Here is a 21,599-nt window from a genome sequence, read left to right as displayed (position 1 = left end):
GGGAGGGTGGGACTGGTGGCTGGGGTGTGCGTGGGGCTCCGGCGGGCGCCATGTCTCGTAGGGAGACTGTATCTTGTTGGCTGTCGGGGTACGCCACGTAGGCATACTGGGGGTTAGTGTGGAGAAGATGGACCAACTCGACCAACAGGTCTGACTAGTGCGCCTGCACGTGTGTTCGGAGCAGAATGGGTCCGGGTGCTGCCAGCCAGGTCGGGAGCGAGGTCCCAGAGGAGGACTTCCTGAGGAAGACAAGGAGACGTTCGTGAGGTGTCTGGTTGGTTGTGGTACAAAGCAGTGACCGGATGGAGTGGAGGGCATCCGGGAGGACTTCCTGCCAGCGGGAGACTGGGAGATTCCTGGACGGTAGGGCCAATAGGACTGTCTTCCAGACCGTCCCGTTCTCCCTTTCTACCTGTCCGTTACCCCGGGGGTTGTAACTGGTCATCCTGCTCGGTGCGATGTCCTTGCTGAGCAGGAATTGAAGCAGTTCGTCGCTCATAAAGGAGGACCCCCTATCACTATGTATGTAGGTGGGGAACCCGAACAGTGCAAAGATGCTTTGGAGGGCCTTGATGACGGTGGTTGCGGTCATGTCGGGGCAGGGGATGGCGAATGGGAACCGGGAGTACTCGTCAATCACGTTCAGGAAGTACGTGTTGCGGTCGGTGGAGTGGAGGGGGCCTTTGAAGTCCATGCTGAGGCGTTCAAAGGGACAGGAAGCCTTTATCCGGTGCGCTTTCTCTGGCCGGTAGAAGTGCGGTTTGCACTCCGCGCAGATTTGGCAGTCCCTGGTGGCTGTCCTGACCTCCTCAATGGAGTAGGGCAGGTTGCGGGTCTTGATAAAATGGAAAAAGCGAGTGACCCCCGGGTGGCAGAGGTCCTCGTGGAGGGCCCGGAGGCGGTCCACTTGTGCGGTGGCATATGTGCCACGGGACAGGGCGTCAGGAGGCTCGTTTAGCTTCCCGGGACGATACAAGATCTCGTAGTAGGTGGAAAGTTTGATCCTCCACCGCAAGATCTTGTCGTTTTTTAACTTGCCCCGCTGTGCATTATCGAACATGAAAGCAATCGACCGTTGGTCAGTGAGGAGAGAGAATCTCCTGCCGGCCAGGTAATGCCTCCAATGTCGCACAGCTTCTACTATGGCCTGGGCCTCCTTTTTGACTGAGGAGTGGCAGATTTCGGAAGCATGGAGGGTACATGAGAAGAAGGCCACGCTGCCTGCCCGCTTGGTTGAGGGTGGCCGCCAGAGCTACGTCAGACGCGTCGCTCTCGACCTGGAAGGGGAGGGACTCGTCGATGGCGTGCATCGTGGCCTTTGCAATGTCTGCTTTGATGCGGCTGAAGGCCTGGCGGGCCTCTATCGACAGGGGGAAAGCTGTGGATTGAATCATGGGATGGGCCTTGTCCGCATAGTTGGGGACCAACTGGGCGTAGTAATTGAAAAACCCTAGGCAGCGCTTCAGGGCCTTGGGGCAGTGAGGGAAGGGGAACTCCATAAGGGGGCCCATGTGTTCAGGGTCGGGGCCTATAACTCCATTTCGCACTACGTAGCCGAGGATGGCAAGGCGGTCGGTGCTAAACACGGATTTATCCTTGTTGTATGTAAGGTTAAGGATCTTTGCGGTCTGGAGGAATTTTCGGAGGTCCTTCTGGTCGTGGCCGCAGATAGTGACATTATCGAGATACGGGAATGCGAAATGAAATGAAATGAAAATCGCTTATTGTCACACATAGGCTTCAAATGAAGTTACTGTGAAAAGCCCCTAGTCCCCACATTCCGGCGCCTGTTCGGGGAGTCTGGTACGGGAATTGAACCGTGCTGCTAGCCTGCTTTGGTCTGCTTTAAAAGCCAGCGATTTAGCCCAGCGTGCTAAACCAGCCCCATGTTGCCCGTAAACCATACCGGTCAACCATTCGGTCCATCTCGCGCTGGAATACCGAGACCCCGTTGGTGACACCGAAGGGAGCCCTTAAGAAGCCGCCCATCTGCCTCGAAGGCAGTGTATTTGCGGTCACTAGTGCAGATTGGGAGCTAGTGGTAGGCGGACTTAAGGTCCACCGTGGAGAAGACCTTGTAATGCGCGATCCTGTTTACCAGGTCGGATATGCGGGGGCGAGGGTACACGTCCAGCTGCGTAAACCTGTTGATGGTCTGACTGTAGTCGATGACCATCCTATGCTTCTCCCCGGTCTTTACCACCACTACTTGAGCTCTCCAGGGCTTGTTGCTAGCTTCAATGATTCCTTCCCTCAGTAGCCTTTGGACCTCTGACCTAATAAAGACGACCATGTACGGCCTGGACGAAAAAGAGCAAGTTAAGCTCACAGTTTTGAGCCTCGACTCCTCAGTCGTGGCAGCCCTTCCCAACCCACAAAATGTAGGAGGAGACACCCTCCAAGAAATGCATGCAGCAATCCTAGATGCGATTGGCTATAATAAGGGAGATCCCGTAGAAGGACTCAATAAATGCAGACAGAAAAAGACTGAGCACCCAACAGCGTTTGCTGGAAGCCTTTGAACCCACTTTACAGCAGTATTTGGAGAGTTAGTCCGCGCCCATTTGACACCAGAAAATATAGCCAAATGGACTCGTCTCCTAATCTCCCACGCGACTGAAGCAGGACAGAGAGCTTGCGCCAATTTCGACCCCTCAGACGACACACATAATGAGAAATGGGCATTAAAGAGATTATCCCAAGCTTGGGAACAGTCACTTCAGGGAAGGTCAGAACAAGGAAAAGCAGAGGAAGAGCAGGCAGATGATAACATGCATCCAGTCAGGACACATCAAAACCCTGCATGGGTAAACGAGGGAAGAAACAGCGCACAGCAGCCTAAATCACAAGAATGCTATAATTGTGGACAGTTAGGACATTACGCCCGAGAGTGCAATGCCCCCCAGAAACAGCAGCGAAACCAGCAGGCAAATGCCCTAAAGAAGGACAGAGCCAAACCCATTCACAGTGTTAGCGCCTGTTCCGAGAGCGCAGACATGAACGGCACCGATTGACGGTGTTCGGACTCCCAACTTGGGTCTGCGACACCCTTTGGGACAATTCCGGAAGACCGGTAGTAGCAGGCACAGTCCAGGGACACCCCGTAGATTTTCTCTGGGACACAGGAGGGTCCCGTACCACGTTAATTTCCTCCACAATGTTCCAACGGGATACATGGCCCAGCACAGACACCTTAGCGGCTTCACAGGACACTTACAGCAGGGATACATTACGGCCCCTGTGGCTATTCATATCGGCAACATTAAGACAAAACACCCCGTTGCTCTAGTAGATCTACCCCAGACAGCCAAACACATTTTGGGGATAGATTTCATGAGCTCCCACAATCGACTTCCGGTTGCGGCTATGCGGAGGTAAGCCGCACATTCGGCGGCTCCCGCTAAAATGGACTTTTGGGCTCTCCTGAGGAGCCCCAACGGCAATTCTTTCGACAACTTCCAGTGTGGGAAGGTGAGCAAGGTCCCCCCTCCATAGTATATGGATTGAACCAGGAGTGGAGCGGTCAAAAAAGCATTTTTGGAGCAGTGAAAAGTGCGAGGGAGAAAAAACAAGATGGTGGCGGGCGTAGATCAAGCGGCATGGGGGCCGGAGCAGCAGGAGTTTCTCAGGCGCTGCTTTGAGGAGCTGAAGAAAGAGGTGCTGGCGCCAATGCAGATGGCGATCGAGGGGTTAGTGGAGACCCAGAAGGCCCAAGGGGCAGCAATCCGGGAGGCAATCTGGGAAAAAAACGCGGAGAACGAGGATAAGATCTTGGGCCTGGCGGTGAAGGTGGAGGCGCACGAGGCGCTACATAAGAGGTGGGTGGAAAGATTCAAGGACCTGGAGAACAGGTCGAGGAGGAAGAATCTTCGGATTCTGGGTCTCCCTGAAGGAGTGGAGGGGGCCAATGCTGGAGCATATGTGAGCACGATGCTCAATTCGCTGATGGGAGCGGGGGCCTTTCCGAGTCCCCTGGAGCTAGATGGGGCTCATCGGGTCCTGGCAAGGAGACCCAAGGCCAACGAGCCACCAAGGGCGGTCGTGGTGAGGTTTCACCGTCTCGTGGATAGAAAGTGTGTTTTGAGATGGGCCAAGAAAGAACGGAGCAACAGGTGGGAGAATAGGGAGATCCGAATCTATCAGGACTGGAGTGCAGAGGTGGCAAAGAAGAGTGCTGGTTTTAATCGGGCCAAGGCGGTGCTGCATCGGAAGGGGGTGAGGTTCGGAATGCTGCAGCCAGCGCGATTGTGGGTCACATTTCAGGATCGACACCACTACTTCGAAACGCCTGAGGAGGCTTGGACCTTTATACAAACTGAAAAGTTGGACTCAAACTGAAGGTCTGTGGTTGTGGGGGGGATGTCGGTTGTATACAGGGTTTTAACTATCCGTAGGGAATGTTCCACGGGTTGGGCGATGGATGGGGATGGGGGAAGAGATCTGATGGGGAGACTGTCAGAGAATGTGGGCGACGGTGCTGGAGGGAGGGGAGGCCCGGGGATGGGGGAATTGGGATAAGGCCGCAAAAGGAGCTGCGCCAGAGGGGGCGGGGCCGGCTTAGGAAAGCGCAGGCTTTTTCCCGCGTTAGGAAAGGACGGAGGGGCGGGTGGAGGAGCGCACACTGACTGCTGGGGAGGAGGGGGAAGGGGGATTCCCACATGGGGGGGGGTCAATGGGATGGCGGGGGAGGCCGGGATCAGCAGGAGTCAGCTGACTTACGGGAGTGTTATGGGGGGAGCAAAAGAGCTAGACACGGATCTAGCAGGGGGAGGGGGGATAATAGGGTTGCTGCTGCATTAGCCGATGGGGAACTGGAAACAGAAGAGGTGGTCGGGACGGGGGTCACCCGTCTGGGGGACTGGAGGGTGTGGGAGGCGCGGGCACGGGACTGGCCTAGAAAAGGAGATGGCTAGTCGGCAGGGTGGTGGTGTGGGAAGCCCCCCAATCCGGCTGATAACTTGGAATGTGAGGGGCCTGAATGGGCCGGTTAAGAAGGCTCGAGTGTTCGCGCACTTAAAGGGACTGAAGGCAGACGTGGTCATGCTTAAGGAGACACATTTGAAGGTGGCAGACCAGGTCAGGTTACGAAAGGGATGGGGAGGACAGGTATTCCATTCGGGGCTGGATGCAAGGAACAGAGGGGTGGCAATACTGGTGGGGAAGCGGGTGTCGTTTGAGGCCAAGAATATTGTAGTGGACAATGGAGGTCGATACGTGATGGTGAGCGGCAGGTTGCAGGGAGTGTGGGTGGTACTGGTAAGCGTATACGCCCCGAACTGGGATGATGCTGGATTTATGAAGCGCAAGTTGGGGCGGATTCCGGATCTGGAGGCAGGAAGCTTGATAATGGGGGGGGATTTCAACACGGTGTTGGACCCAGCATTAGATCGCTCCAGATCTAGGACAGGGAAGAGGCCAGCTGCGGCCAAGGTGCTTAGGGGGTTTATGGACCAGATAGGGGGAGTAGATCCGTGGAGATTTGCTAGGCCCCTGGCCAGGGAATTTTCTTTTTTCTCTCACGTACACAGAGCCTACTCCCGGATAGATTTTTTGTTTTGAGTAGGGCGCTGATCCCGAAAGTGGAGGGAACGGAGTATTCGGCCATGGCCATCTCAGACCACGCCCCTCACTGGATGGAGCTGGAGTTAGGGGAGGAGAGGGACCAACGCCCGCTGTGGCGTCTGGATGTGGGATTACTGGCGGATGAGGAGGTGTGCGGGAGGGTGCGGGGGTGCATTGAAAGGTATTTGGAGGCCAATGACAACGGGGAGGTGCAGGTGGGGGTAGTATGGGAGGCGCTGAAGGCGGTGGTCGGGGGAGAGTTAATCTCCATCAGGGCTCACAGGGAGAAGAGAGAGGGCAGGGAAAGGGAGATGTTAGTGGGGGAGATCTTAAGGGTAGACAGGAGATATGCAGAGGCCCCCGAGGAGGGACTACTTAGGGAGCGGCGAAGTCTCCAGACGGAATTCGACCTGTTGACCACAGGGAAGACAGAGGCACAGTGGAGGAAAGCACACAGGGCGACGTACGAGTATGGGGAGCAGGTGAGCCGGATGCTGGCACATCAGCTCCGTAAGAGGATGACAGCAAGGGAGATAGGTGGAGTCAAGGATGGAAGGGGAGCTACGGTGCGGAGTGCGGTGAAAGTAAATGAGGCATTTAAGGCATTTATGAGGAGCTGTACAGATCTCAACCCCCAGCGGGGGAAGAGGCGTTGCGACGATTTCTAGATCAACTGAGGTTCCCGAGGGAGGAGGAGCAGGAGATGGCTGGTTTGGGGGCGCCAATTGGGTTGAAGGAGCAGGTTAAAGGACCTGGGGAGCATGCAGGTGGGGAAGGCCCCGGGGCCAGATGGGTTCCCAGTTGAGTTTTACAGGAAGTATCCGGACCTGTTAGCCCCGTTGCTAGTGAGGACGTTCAATGAGGCAAGGGAGGGGGGGACCCTGCCCCCGACAATGTCCGGGGCGCTGATCTCTCTGATCCTGAAGCGGGACAAGGACCCGCTGCAATGTGGGTCGTATGGACCGATCTCGCTCCTCGATGTGGATGCTAAGTTGCTGGCAAAAGTGCTGGCTACGAGAATTGAGGACTGTGTCCCGGGGGTGATTCATGAGGACCAGACGGGATTTGTAAAGGGCAGGCAGCTAAACACCAATGTGCGGAGGCTCCTAAACGTGATTATGATGCCATCGGTGGAGGGAGAGGCGGAGATAGTGGCAGCTATGGACGCGGAGAAGGCCTTTGACCGGGTGGAGTGGGAGTATCTCTGGGAAGTGTTGCGGAGGTTTGGGGAGGGGTCTATCAGTTGGGTTAAGCTCCTATATAGAGCCCCGGTGGCGAGTGTGGCTACGAATCGGCGGAGGTCGGAGTATTTTCGGCTGTATCGAGGGACGAGGCAGGGGTGCCCCTTGTCCCCCCTGTTGTTTGCATTAGCAATTGAGCCTTTGGCCATGGCATTAAGGGAGTCCAGGAACTGGAGGGGGTGGTCCGAGGGGGAGAGGAGCATTGAGTGTCGCTGTATGCGGACGACCTGTTGCTGTATGTTGCAGATCCAGTGGAGGGGATGGTGGAGGTCATGCGGATCCTAAGGGAGTTTGGGGACTTCTCGGGCTATAAACTCAATGTAGGGAAAAGTGAGCTCTTTGTGGTGCATTCAGGAGACCAGGGAAGAGTGATAGACGACCTACCATTGAGGAGGGCGGAAAGGAGCTTTCGGTACTTGGGGATCCAGGTAGCTAGGAGCTGGGGGGCCCTGCACAAACTTAATTTGACGCGGCTGGTGGAGCAGATGGAGGAGGACTTCAAAAGATGGGATGTGTTGCCACTCTCGCTAGCGGGCAGGGTACAGTCAATTAAAATGATGGTCCTCCCGAGGTTTCTTTTTGTGTTCCAGTGCCTTGCTATTATGATTACCAAGGCCTTTTTTAAGCGGGTAGGTAGGAGCATCATGGGTTTTGTGTGGGCAAACAAGACCCCGAGGGTAAGGAGGGGGTTTCTGGAGCGTAGTAGGGACAGAGGAGGGCTGGCGTTGCCAAATCTGGGTGGCTATTATTGGGCAGCCAACGTAGCAATGATCCGTAAGTGGGTAATAGAGGGAGAGGGGGCGGCATGGAAGAGGTTGGAGATGGCGTCCTGCAAAGGAACGAGCCTGAGGGCGCTGGTGACGGCACCGCTGCCGCTCTCTCCGACAAGGTACACCACGGGTCTGGTGGTGGCGGCAACGCTAAAGATCTGGGGGCAGTGGAAACGACATAGGGGTGAGATGGGAGCCTCGGTGTGGTCCCCGATCTGGGAGAACCATCGGTTCGTTCCAGGGTGGATGGATGGGGGGTTTTGGAGCTGCATCGGGCAGGGATCAAAAGGATGGGGGACCTGTTTATAGACGGGACGTTTGTGAGCCTAGGGGCGCTGGAGGAGAAGTTCAGGTTACCCCCGGGAAATGCGTTCAGGTATATGCAAGTGAGGGCGTTTGTGAGGCAGCAGGTGAGGGAATTCCCGTTGCTCCCGGCACAGAGGATTCAGGACAGGGTGATTTTGGGTGTATGGGTCGGAGAGGGCAAGGTTTCGGCGATATATCAGGAGATGAAAGAAGAGGGGGAATCTTTGGTAGAGGAGCTGAAGGACAAGTGGGAGGAGGAGTTGGGGGAGGAGACTGAAGAGGGTCTGTGGGCGGATGCCCTGAGTAGGGTTAATTCCTCTTCCTCATGTGCCAGGCTCAGCCTGATACAGTTTAAGGTTATTCACAGAGCGCATATGACAGGGGCGAGGCTGAGTAGGTTCTTTGGGGTGGAGGACAGATGTGGGATGTGCTCGGGAAGCCCGGCGAATCACGTCCACATGTTTTTGTCGTGCCCGGCACTGGATGGGTTCTGGAGGGGTTTCACGAGGACTATGTCCAAGGTGGTGAAAGTCCAGGTCAAACCAAGTTGGGGGCTGGCATTATTTGGGATGGCGGACGAGCCGGGAGTGCAGGAGGCGAAAGAGGCCGGTATTCTGGCCTTTGCGTCCCTGGTAGCCTGGCGGAGGATCTTGCTCAAGTGGAAAGACGTGAAGCCCCCCTGTGTGGAAGCCTGGATAAATGACATGGCAGGGTTCATTAAGCTGGAGAGGATAAAGTTTGCCTTGAGAGGGTCTACGCAGGGGTTCTTCAGGTAGTGGCAACCGTTCCTCGACTATCGCGCGGAGCGCTAGAATGAGGTCGGTCAGCAGCAGCAGCAACCCAGGGAGGGAGGGGGGGGGAGGGGAGGGGGGTGTTTCTTTCGGGGGGGGTATTTGGGCGGGTGGGGGAGGTTTTATTTCCCTGGGGTACTTGTAAAAAGCATGTGGGAGGGTTAATATGTGCGGGAGAAACCCATTGTATAAGTTCGGTATTATGTTTGATTGATATGTTTCTGTTTTGCTCTGTTCTTTTCTCTTTTTCTTTTCTGTTACGGGGGGGGGGATTTAATTGGTTGAAAATTTTTGTTGGAAAAACTTTGAATAAATACCCCAACCCCCCACACAGCAGGTAGTTCAGGCTCCAATGAACCCTGTAACCACCCACCGCACAGCCACATCGGACGAGGCGGAATTTCTATATTCCACCCCCCTAACAGTGACCCAATTACGGGACGTGTGTGCAAAGATCACACCGTTCTTCCCCGCCGCAGACCCCCACCATTTCTTTGCCACCGTCAAACATCAAGCGAACATGTACGGCCTGGATGAGAGAGAGCAGGTAAAGCTCATGGTTCTAAGTTTAGATCCATCGGTAGCAGCAGCCCTTCCCGACCCACAGAATGTAGGAGGAGGCACCCTTGCAGAAATGCATACCGTGATCCTGGATGCGATTGGGTATAACCGGGGTGACCCCGTAGATGGCCTAAATAAATGTAGGCAGAAGAGATCTAAGCACCCCACAGCGTTCGCAGGACGCCTGTGGATTCACTTCGCAGCAGTTTTTGGAGACGTAGACCACGCCCATTTGTCCCCAGACAATATGGCCAAATGGACCCGCACCCTTATCTCCCATGCCACAGATGCAGGACAGAATGCCTATAATAGCTATGATCCCTCAGAGGAGGCCCATAACGAGAAGTGGGTAGTTAAAAGATTGTCCCGCGTTTGGGAGCAATCTGTTCAGAGCAAACCCAGTTAAAAACACCGAAGAAAAGCAAGCTGCCGCAGACATGCAGGCAGTAAAAGCAACATATCACAACCCCGCCTGGGTAAATGAGGGAAAGAACAGTCCCCCACCCAAGTCACAAGAATGTTACAACTGAGGACATTTAGGACATTTCGCAAAAGAGTGCAATGCCCCTAAAAAGCCACAGAGAGCCCAACAGACAGACACTCTGATTAAGAAAAAGACAGAGCCCATCCGTAGCGTTAGCGCCCGTTCGGATCAGACGGACTTGACCGGAATGGACTGACGGTGTACGGGCTCCCCCAGTTGGGTCTGCGTCACCCTTTGGGATAGGTCAGGACGACCCGTAGTCGCAGCGAAAATTCGGGGACAGCCTATCGAATTTCTTTGGGACACAGGAGGGTCCCGCACCACCATAAATTCCTCCACCCTTTTTCAAAAGGACACGTGGCCCACTACAGCCACTATCACCCTCAGCGGCTTTACAGGCCACTCACAGCAGGGACACATCACAGCCCCTGTACCCATTCAAATCGGAACCATCACCACCAAACACCCCGTAGTTTTAGTAGACCTGCCCCACACAGCAGAACACATTCTGGGAATCGACTTTATGAATTCCCATCACCTATTCTTCGATCCAGTCAACCAGTGTGGCTGGAAGATGGCAAAATCCGCGAGAGCCCCCGCAACGCTCAACATAGGGGACTACATGAACAAAATTGGCGCAGTAGGCGAATTTTGGTTCAACCCGACCACGCTGAGCACGGACAAGCAGGTTAGGGCAGTCCTGCAAAAGAACAGGGCAGCCTTCGCGACCCACAAGCACAACTGTGGACGGATGACTGGCTCCGTACAAATAACAGGACCTGACCCTAGACCCCAGAAACAGTACGGATTCCCCCTAGAAGCAGAGGGAGAAATCCTCAAAGCTATAGAGACCTTATTAGAGCAGGGCGTACTAAGATCAGTAGCCTCTACTAATAATGCCCCGATTTGGCAGTAAGAAAGCCCGACGGATCATGGCGCCTGACCATTGATTATCGGGAACTCAATAAAGTCACCCCCGCAGCAGCCCCCACCGTAGCAACAAGTCCCGAGACCATGCTCAAGCAGGGACTCAATTCCCGCTACTTCACGGTTTTGGACATCAGTAGTGGATTCTGGTCCATTCCATTGGCAAAGGCGTACCAGTACAAATTTGCCTTCACCTTTAAAGCACAGCAGTACACGTGGACATGCCTGCCACAAGGCTTCCACAACTCCCCCTCCATTTTCCACCGACAGCTGGCAAATGGACTAGCGAAACGTTCTCGCCCCGACTGTCTGGTACAGTATGTAGATGATCTACTACTGCAGACAGACATGAAGGAAGAGCACATTGAGCTTCTGTCCGAACTCCTGGAATTGTTACATTCCATTGGTTGTAAAGTCAACCCCAAAAAGGCCCAGATTTTGGAAGAAAAAGTGGTATATTTGGGAACAATTATCACGCATGGTAAACGCGAGATCGAGCATAAAAGAATTGACTCGATCGCTAAATTGCCCCTTCCCCAGAACGTTTCAGCCCTCCTGTCGTTTTTAGGACTGGTTGGCTACTGCCGAAACCACATTGACCGTTTCGCCAGCAAGGCAGCGCCCCTCTCAGACCTCCTAAAGAAAGGAGCCCCCTGGGAATGGCTTCCACAGCATACGGATGCTGTGGACTCGTTGAAACAGGCACTCATAGCAGCCCCCGCACTACAAGTTCCAGATCCGCTTTCCCCTTACGCAATAGAGGTAGCGACCACAGACCGCACCCTTTCAGCCGTGCTCCTCCAGGAACGGCACGACCAGTTAAGACCCGTAGCTTACGCCTCCCGACTTTTAGATGCTGTGGGCACCTGCTCGCAGTTTTCTGGGCAGTCCAGTACTTTTCATACATTACCGGACTGAACCCCATCACCATTCTGACCGAACATACCCCCACCCAACTTTTACTGGACGGACGACTCAAGGACGGTACCGTCAGCCAAATACGCGCAGCCAGATGGACCCTTCTCTTGCAGGGATGGGACATCACAGTAAAACGGACAAAGACACGTACATACTTAGCGGACAATTTGCAGTACCCCGGAACCCCCCATGAATGTGAGATCATCTCTCCACACCATAACACAGGCCCCTTTATAGCTAAAACACTCCCCAGAAAGATAGGAAATTCATCTCAGAGCCCCCCCGCACACGGACACGTGTGAACCCATTAAGATTTATGTGGATGGATCTTCCACAGTCTTAGATGGGCAACGCATAACAGGTTGCGGGATCTATGTTGAGGACGCGCAGGGACGCGCCCTCGAGGAAATAGCATTGAAACTACCCGGACATTTAGGCGCGCAGGCAGCAGAGCTTGCGACCATTGCATATATAGTAGAACATCCAGATTCCTTCCCCAGCCCAGCAGACATATACTCGGACAGCCTCTATGTCTGTAACAGCCTTACAGAATTTCTGCCCCTGTGGGAAGCAAGAGGATTTGTTTCCGCAGATGGGAAACCCCTCCCCTCAGCCCCATTACTCCGCCATATTTTAGAGAAAGCCCAGAACAGGACTTTTGGGATCATAAAAGTCCGCAGCCACCATCGTTCCTCCCCCCCCCCTGGAAATGTAAAAGCCGACGCACTGGCTAAGGCAGGTTCCAGACATGGGTATTTTTGGAAACCCCCCGAAAGCGCGCCAGTGAGTGCAGTTCAGGTCACACAGACTAGAATAGAGGATTTAGTAGAGGCCCAGAAGCAGGACAGCAATCTCTCGGAGATTGTGAAAGGAAAGTTCACCGCCTCCTACGAGAGGTTCAGAAATACACTGACCACACATGACGGTGTGGTGTTAAAGGACACCCTTTATGTAGTTCCTGAACAGGATAGGAACCAATTGATTTGTTTGTTCCATGATGGTCACGGACACCAAGGAATCAATCCCACTACAGCCCACCTCAAACAGCTTTGTTGGTGGCCAAATCTCAAGGAAGATGTAAGCCATTACATTGAGAATTGCCTTATCTGCGCGCAGAACAACCCCGACAGATATGCCAAAAAGGCCTCAGCCACACCCGACCCGTTAACGGCCCCTGGACTAACCTCCAGATTGATTTTATAGGTCCATTGCCCCCTTGCAGGAATGGCTATAAATATGTACTGGTGCTCATAGACACCTTTACAAAATGGGTGGAAGCATTTCCAGCCCGCACCAACACCACAAAAACCACAGCCAAGATCCTAACCCACCACATCTTTACAAGATGGGGACTCCCCCGCAGCATTGAATCGGACCAACGTTCTCACTTTACAGGACGTGTCATGCAAAACATCCTCACGATATTTGGCATCACCCAAAAATTCCACATTGCGTACCACCCACAGTCGAGTGGTATCGTGGAGCGCATGAATCGGACCCTAAAAATCACCCTCAGAAAAATGGTCCAGCAGAACAACACCACTTGGGACTCAGTCCTCCCTTTTGCGCTGGTGTTTTTGCGTCACACTGTTTCCACCTCCACAGGTTACACCCCACACACTCTCATGACCGGACGCCCATGAAAGGGACAGAATACTTGTTAGGTTTAGACCTGACCAGCCCCGAAGTAACGGCCCTCACCCACGAGAAAGCCGTGGAGCAATTAGTTGCTAATGTAAAAACGGCTCAGTTAGCAGCCGCAGTAAAATTGGGCACCAAAAAGAAACAGAGCAAGGCTTGTTTCGATAAGGCAGCGCATGCAACGGAGTATGATATCGGACAGCAAGTGATGCTGTCTGTATATAACCCCAGCACATTCCTGTCTCCAAAATACTCGGGTCCGTATTCTATTGCGGATAAAGTAAGCCCATCCGTTTACAAAATAAAGTACCCCAATGGTAAGACTGCGTGGTTTCATATAAACCAGTTAAAGGTTTATGGAACACAGTCGAACCACGCACACCACGTCATGCTTGACGCAGCAGACCACACCCCGCCCACAGCCAACGTAACCCACCCAACCCCCACCATGTCCAGCCCAGCCATGGACTCGACCTCGACTCCACCCCCAAAATATACACTCCGCCCCGGAACGCCCACAGACTGCAGCAGCAGAGACAGAGACTGCGACTCGGACGATGGCCACAGCACGCCTCCCTACTATCCCCATGCAACCGGATCCACACCCAGCGACTCCGACTACGATCCAAGTGATCCCTTCCTGATCACTTTTCTAAATAAATCCCACCACCGACCACCGAACCACACGGACGACCCCGACTTTGTCCACACACAACTCGACACAACGTATTGGCACCGCGACAATTCCTACAGACTCGTCCGCAATGACGAGAGCAACCCCAACTCACACCAAGCAGCCCTTTCAGCCCAAATCCACTCCAGAGTTTGGCACCCGGGAGAAGGTGACGACCTCGAGTCTGACTCCTAAGCCGCCAACCCCTTTGCGACCCTGTTCACAACCGAGAACTGAGGTGTCCACATGATGTTTAAAGGAAACGCTTGGGAGAAGTGTTGTCCTTCCTGATGGAACCTGCAGAATGTTTTATGTTGTTCGTACGTTTGTTTAGTGTTATTCGTCCGACAGGAGAATTTTTTCCAGCCGCTTGTTCAGTGGTACCAACTTATCTGCAGATACCTGGTCAACGGACCACACGCTTGTTCAGCGGAACTAGCTTGTCTACAGACACTGGTCAAGAGACCACACACTTGTTCAGTGGAACTAGCTTTTCAGCTGATACTGGTTTGGGTATCAGACGCCCGATCGTAACTGCTCAAGGGATAGAACCACTATGGCAGCCCCACCACAATGACTACATTTTTGCCCGTTCTTGTCGGTTGCTCAGGCAGTGGAGAAACGGTGTGAGACCCGCCCTGCCTGGCGAGCCCCCGCTGGTCAATCACGCTCGGGTAGGGGAGATACGGCATTGGTAGCCGTCCTACCCGGGGACTCCATCCAAATCTTACCCGTCGCGGCCCATACGCACCTCATTTGACATTTTTCATTTCAAAAAGTTTTTATTTGTTTAGGCGACCTTTAGGTTGCTGCCATCTGCTATTTACATCCAGGAACATTTGGATGGTAAATCAGCACTGGTCCGTCATTGGGAAGTGTGCTGTGTCCTAAAATTTGTTTTCGAAAAAAAAATGAGGGAGTCACACATAGTGACCAATTATAAGGGAATAATTGGCACTAAAGGACAGACACGCTAGCATACCGGATATTAAACCAAGGTAGTTACAGATACTATGCTTGTTTTTACAGAACTCCAGAAGCTCCAGGATCAGAGAAAATAAAGAGCACTCAAAGAAAGAAAAGGAAAGAGGACAGCCATGAAGACTTTCTTCATCGTGATCAACATTTGTTTATTGGACATTTGGTTGCGCGGGAACGCGAACCCCATGACTTCAAACCTCCCAGCCGTTAATGTTTCACTGCCCTGCAGTACCCAGAGCCCAGTCACCAGTGACACTGCATCTTCCTGGTGTGCCAGGTTCATAACCTGGTACTCCCTGTCCTACGTGATCGAAGCACTGTTAGCGTTGGTGATACTCTGCTGTGTAGTGCAGACTATGCGCCTACGTAAGTGGAGAAGGAGAGCGTACCGCGCTCGAACCCCGGTATATCGGATCAGATCCCCTATATTCGGTAACGACCAGACCCCTGACCCCCGCGATCTATAATAAAAACAATAAAGTGCATTCACTTGCATTATTGCTGTAAATAAAAAGATGTACAAAACCTTTCATGAAAAAAAAAACCTTGTATGATCTTGAGTTTGACTGCCAAGCCAGGAAAGATTATATGGAATGATGTGAGTTGTTGTATGTTTTAGGAAGATAGGATAATGCGATGTTTAGCGAGTACAGTGTAATAAGGATAAATTAGAGGTTCCAAGTTTGTTATTTTGTAATGCATGTCCCTGTCTGACATAGCGCCCTTAGAATTGTTAGGTAAAATTTTTTGTGCATAGCTAGGGTCAGAGCAGAGGCCACGTGGGAGGTGTCCCCCCCCGCCGTCAGGGAATGGAAAGGAACAAAGTGATGTGATCCTTCCAAGCATCAGGAATAAGGTGGGTGAACTTAAGGCATGGATCGGTACTTGGGACTACGATGTGGTGGCCATCACGGAAACTTGGATAGAAGAGGGGCAGAAATGGTTGTTGGAGGTCCCTGGTTATAGATGTTTCAATAAGATTAGGGAGGGTGGTAAAAGAGGTGGGGGGGGTGGCATTATTAATTAGAGATAGTATAACAGCTGCAGAAAGGCAGTTTGAGGAGTATCACCCTATTGAGGTAGTATGGGTTGAAGTCAGAAATAGGAAAGGAGCAGTCACCTTGTTAGGAGTTTTCTATAGGCCCCCCAATAGTAGCAGGGATGTGGAGGAACAGATTGGGAAACAGATTTTGGAAAGGTGCAGAAGTCATAGGGTAGTAGTCATGGGCGACTTTAACTTCCCAAATATTGAGTGGAAACTCTTTAGATCAAATAGTTTGGATGGGGTGGTGTTTGTGCAGTGTGTCCAGGAAGCTTTTCTAACACAGTATGTAGATTGTCCAACCAGAGGAGGGGCAATATTGGATTTAGTACTGGGTAATGAACCAGGGCAAGTGATAGATTTGTTAGTGGGGGAGCATTTTGGAGATAGTGACCACAATTCTGTGACTTTCACTTTAGTAATGGAGAGGGATAGGTACGTGCAACAGGGCAAGGTTTACAATTGGGGGAAGGGTAAATACGATGTTGTCAGACAAGAATTGAAGTGCATAAGTTGGGAATATAGGCTGGCAGGGAAGGACACAAGTGAAATGTGGAACTTGTTCAAGGAACAGGTGCTACGTGTCCTTGATATGTATGTCCCTGTCAGGCAGGGAAGAGATGGTCGAGTGAGGGAACCATGGTTGACAAGAGAGGTTGAATGTCTTATTAAGAGGAAAAAGGTGACTTATGTAAGGCTGAGGAAACAAGGTTCAGACAGGGCATTGGAGGGATACAAGATAGCCAGGAGGGAACTGAAGAAAGGGATTAGGAGAGCTAAGAGAGGGCATGAACAATCTTTGGCGGGTAGGATCAAGGAAAACCCCAAGGCCTTTTACACATATGTGAGAAATATGAGAATGACTAGAGCGAGGGTAGGTCCGATCAAGGACAGTAGCGGGAGATTGTGTATTGAGTCTGAAGAGATAGGAGAGGTCTTGAATGAGTACTTTTCTTCTGTATTTACAAATGAGAGGGGCGATATTGTTGGAGAGGACAGTGTGAAACAGATTGGTAAGCTCGAGGAAATACGTGTTAGGAAGGAAGATGTGTTGGGCATTTTGAAAAACTTGAGGGTAGACAAGTCCCCCGGGCCTGACGGGATATATCCAAGGATTCTATGGGAAGCAAGAGATGAAATTGCAGAGCCGTTGGCAATTATCTTTTCGTCCTCACTGTCAACAGGGGTGGTACCAGGGGATTGGAGAGTGGCGAATGTCGTGCCCCTGTTCAAAAAAGGAACTAGGGATAACCCTGGGAATTACAGGCCAGTTAGTCTTACTTCGGTGGTAGGCAAAGTAATGGAAAGGGTACTGAAGGATAGGATTTCTGAGCATCTGGAAAGACACTGCTTGATTAGGGATAGTCAGCACGGATTTGTGAGGGGTAGGTCTTGCCTTACAAATCTTATTGAATTCTTTGAGGAGGTGACCAAGCATGTGGATGAAGGTAAAGCAGTGGATGTAGTGTACATGGATTTTAGTAAGGCATTTGATAAAGTTCCCCATGGAAGGCTTCTGCACAAAGTAAGGAGGCATGGGATAGTGGGAAATTTGGCCAGTTGGATAACGAACTGGCTAACCGATAGAAGTCAGAGAGTGGTGGTGGATGGCAAATATTCAGCCTGGATCCCAGTTACCAGTGGTGTACCGCAGGGATCAGTTCTGGGTCCTCTGCTGTTTGTGATTTTCATTAATGACTTGGATGAGGGAGTTGAAGGGTGGGTCAGTAAATTTGCAGACGATACGAAGATTGGTGGAGTTGTGGATAGTAAGGAGGGCTGTTGTCGGCTGCAAAGAGACATAGATAGGATGCAGAGCTGGGCTGAGAAGTGGCAGATGGAGTTTAACCCTGAAAAGTGTGAGGTTGTCCATTTTGGAAGGACAAATATGAATGCGGAATACAGGGTTAACGGTAGAGTTCTTGGCATTGTGGAGGAGCAGAGAGACCTTGGGGTCTATGTTCATACATCTTTGAAAGTTGCCACTCAAGTGGATAGAGCTGTGAAGAAGGTCTATGGTGTGCTCGCATTCATTAACAGAGGGATTGAATTTAAGAGCCATGAGGTAATGATGCAGCTGTACAAAACTTTGGTAAGGCCACATTTGGAGTACTGTGTTCAGTTCTGGTCGCCTCATTTTAGGAAGGATGTGGAAGCTCTGGAAAAGGTGCAAAGAAGATTTACCAGGATGTTGTCTGGAATGGAGAGTAGGTCTTACGAGGAAAGGTTGAGGGTGCTAGGCCTTTTCTCCTTAGAGCGGAGGAGGATGAGGGGCGACTTGATAGAGGTTTATAAGATGATCAGGGGAATAGATAGAGTAGACAGTCAGAGACTTTTTCCCCAGGTGGAACACACCATTACAAGGGGACATAAATTTAAGGTGAAAGGTGGAAGATATAGGAGGGATATCAGAGGTAGGTTCTTTACCCAGAGAGTAGTGGGGGCATGGAATGCACTGCCTGTGGAAGTAGTTGAGTCAGAAACATTAGGGACCTTCAAGCAGCTGTTGGATAGGTACATGGATTACGGGAAAATGATATAGTGTAGATTTATTTGTTCTTAAGGGCAGCACGGTAGCATTGTGGATAGCACAATTGCTTCACAGATCCATGGTCCCAGGTTCGATTACAGCTTGGGTCATTGTCCGTGCGGAGTCTGCACGTCCTCCCCGTGTCTGCGTGGGTTTCCTCCGGGTGCTCCGGTTTCCTCCCACAGTCCAAAGATGTGCGGGTTAGGTGAATTGGCCAATGATAAATTGCCCTTAATGTCCAAATTGCCCTTGGTGTTGGGTGGAGGTGTTGAGTTTGGGTAGGGTGCTCTTTCCAAGAGCTGGTGCAGACTCAAAGGGCCGAATGGCCTCCTTCTGCACTGTAAATTCAATGATAATCTATGATTAATCTAGGACAAAGGTTCGGCACAACATCGTGGGCCGAAGGGCCTGTTCTGTGCTGTATTTTCTATGTTCTATGTACTATGTTCACGCTTCGCGTTAGGATCACAAGGAGGGGTTGTAGCCACGTAAAATGGCTGATTCCCGATTAGAATGGTCAAAACCCGATTTAAAATGGCGAACGAAAGAGGCTGATGGGAAAATCAGCCAACAGGACTCAAACGGACAGCTGCAGGTAAAACAGTGTATTCGCCTCTGGGGAAGTCAGTCCAGACCCATACCTGCAGCCATCAATATCACAACAACCCAACCATCTGCATTTCAATCAGCCATCCCCGGGAACAATTGCTACAAATTAGCAATTGAAAGCCGACCCAGACCTTTCGGCGCCAGCAGGGGCTACACAAAGGTAAATGACCACCCCCCGATCAAGGAATCGCTCCAGTATTGGAGCATATCGAACCAAGTGATTGGGTCCAAATCCAATCACTTGGAACCAGGTACGAGGTCCGCCCCGAGAGGCGGGAAGCCCCTGGGGACTATAAGAATAGGGGCCAAGTTCAAATCGACCCTTCTCTTCCTGCTTGCAACCTTCGAGACCCTTCTACAAGAAAACTGTAAGTGTTACTCCAGCAATCGCTACCAGATAGGCGCTCCTGACTACCGACTTGTACCAGCTTTTGAATCCCGCAGGCTCAGAACCAATTCGAAAGACCATTCGTTTCCCTGACCTGGTGGGCCATTTCCAAAGTTAAGTATTGGCCTTTAGTGGTAGGTAGTAGTCTAGAAGTAGGATTATTGTATAAGTATTAATTGCTGTATATAATAAATGAGCGTTGATTTAACTCTTACTAAGCGGTGTGTTGCATTATTAATCATTACTTGGACTTGAATCACGTGGCGGTATCAGAAAGATACCTGGCGACTCATGAGCAAAGGTGACAGAATAAGAATAAAGTAAACTAAGGCTAAAACGAGCAACAGTAGTTAACATCACAGAACACGATCCTAAACCCCCAAAACAGTATGGTTTCCCCAAACAAGCAGAGGGAGAAATTGCAAAAGTCATCCAAAGTTTACTTGACCAAGGCGTATTTCGTTCAGTAGCCTCAACTAACAATGCCCCAATTTGGCCCGTCAGGAAACCCGATGGCTCATGGCAACTGACCATCGATTATAGGGAACTAAACAAAGTCACCCCATTAGCAGCCCCAACCGTGGCCCGAGTCCCGAGACAATGTTAAAACAGGGACCCCAGTCAAAATTTTTCACTATTTTGGACATCAGCAACGGCTTTCGGTCCATTCCATTGGATAAAGCGTGCCAATACAAATTTGCTTTCACCTTCCAGGGACAGCAATACATGTGGACGTGCCTACCACAAGGCTTCCACAACTCTCCCTCCATTTTCCACAGATAATTGGCAAATGGATTGGCTAGATTTTCCCGACCCGATTGCCTCGGTTCAGTATGTAGACGACTTACTTCTACAGACAGACAGTAAGGGAGAGCACATTTCACTTCTCACCGAATTATTAGGACTCCTTCACAAAATCAGATGTAAAGTTAACCCCAAAAAGGCCCAGGTAATTTATTTAGGCACAGTAATCACCCATGGCAAACGCGAGATCGAGCAGAAATGCATTGACTCCATTGTTAAATTACCCTTGCCCCATAATGTTACCACCCTCCGGTCATTTCTAGGACTGGTTGGCTATTGCAGGAACCACATAGACGGTTTTGCCACAAAGGCAGCCCCTCTTTCCGAGCTCCTAAAAAAGCAAGCCCCATGGAAATGGCTTCCACAGCACATGGATGCCGTGGATGCATTAAATCGTGCCCTGAGCGCAGCTCCCGCTTTACAGGTACCAGACACACTTGCCCCATACGCAATAGAGGTAGCAACCACCAACCAAACCCTTTTTTGGCCGTGCTCCTTCAGGAAAGACACGATCGTTTAGGCCCCGTAGCCTAAGCCTCACGAGTTCTCGATCCAGTAGAGCAAGGATTTTCTGCCTGCGAAAGGCACTTGCTCACAGTTTTTTGGGCTGTTCAGTACTTTGCGTACATAACAGGACTCAACCCCGTAACCATTTTGACAGAGCACACCCCGACCCAACGTCTACTAGATGGTGGACTAAAGGACGACACAGTCAGTCAAATTCACGCAGCACGATGGACCCTACTCCCACAACGATGGGACATTGCGGTTAAAAGGACTAAAACACACACGTTTCTAGCAGACAATTTATAGTACGCTGTTATACTTGAGACATCTTTATTATTATTTTTATCAATTCTGACACACAGAAAGCAATTTCTTCCGCTAACAATGGCCATTACCTGGGTTACATGATGAGATTGTGTCTGAGCACATTCTTTTCAAAGCCAGAGTTCCACTGTCCAAATAATTACACCGAATGGATTGTCTCCTCTGCCCTCCCCCAACAAGTCTGAGTTGCTATGGTAATGTGCGGTTTTACATGCGTGTTGCATCCTGGAGCTCTGGATGTCGATGGGAGAGGCTCGAATTCGTCCCACCGTATGGCTCACCAGCAATCTCTCCCGCGCTTACCACCTGCCCATTGGAGAGTGTTGGGAGGATTTGCATGTTGATATTTAACCTGTTTGGCTTCAACTTTAACATCAAGGCCGGAGTGGAACTTGAACCCGGAGCGTCTGGTTCAGAGGCAGGGGCACTACCCACTGCACCATGGGAATGTGATCTGAATAGAAATTTAGAGGGTTCTGGGGGATAAGTTGGAGTGTGGAACTAAATCTGAACAGCTCTTTGTTCTTGACACAGGCCCCA

This window comes from Scyliorhinus torazame, chromosome 14 (genome assembly GCF_047496885.1).
Source record: "Scyliorhinus torazame isolate Kashiwa2021f chromosome 14, sScyTor2.1, whole genome shotgun sequence".
Lineage (NCBI taxonomy): Eukaryota > Metazoa > Chordata > Chondrichthyes > Carcharhiniformes > Scyliorhinidae > Scyliorhinus > Scyliorhinus torazame.
This window is presented reverse-complemented; position numbering follows the sequence as displayed.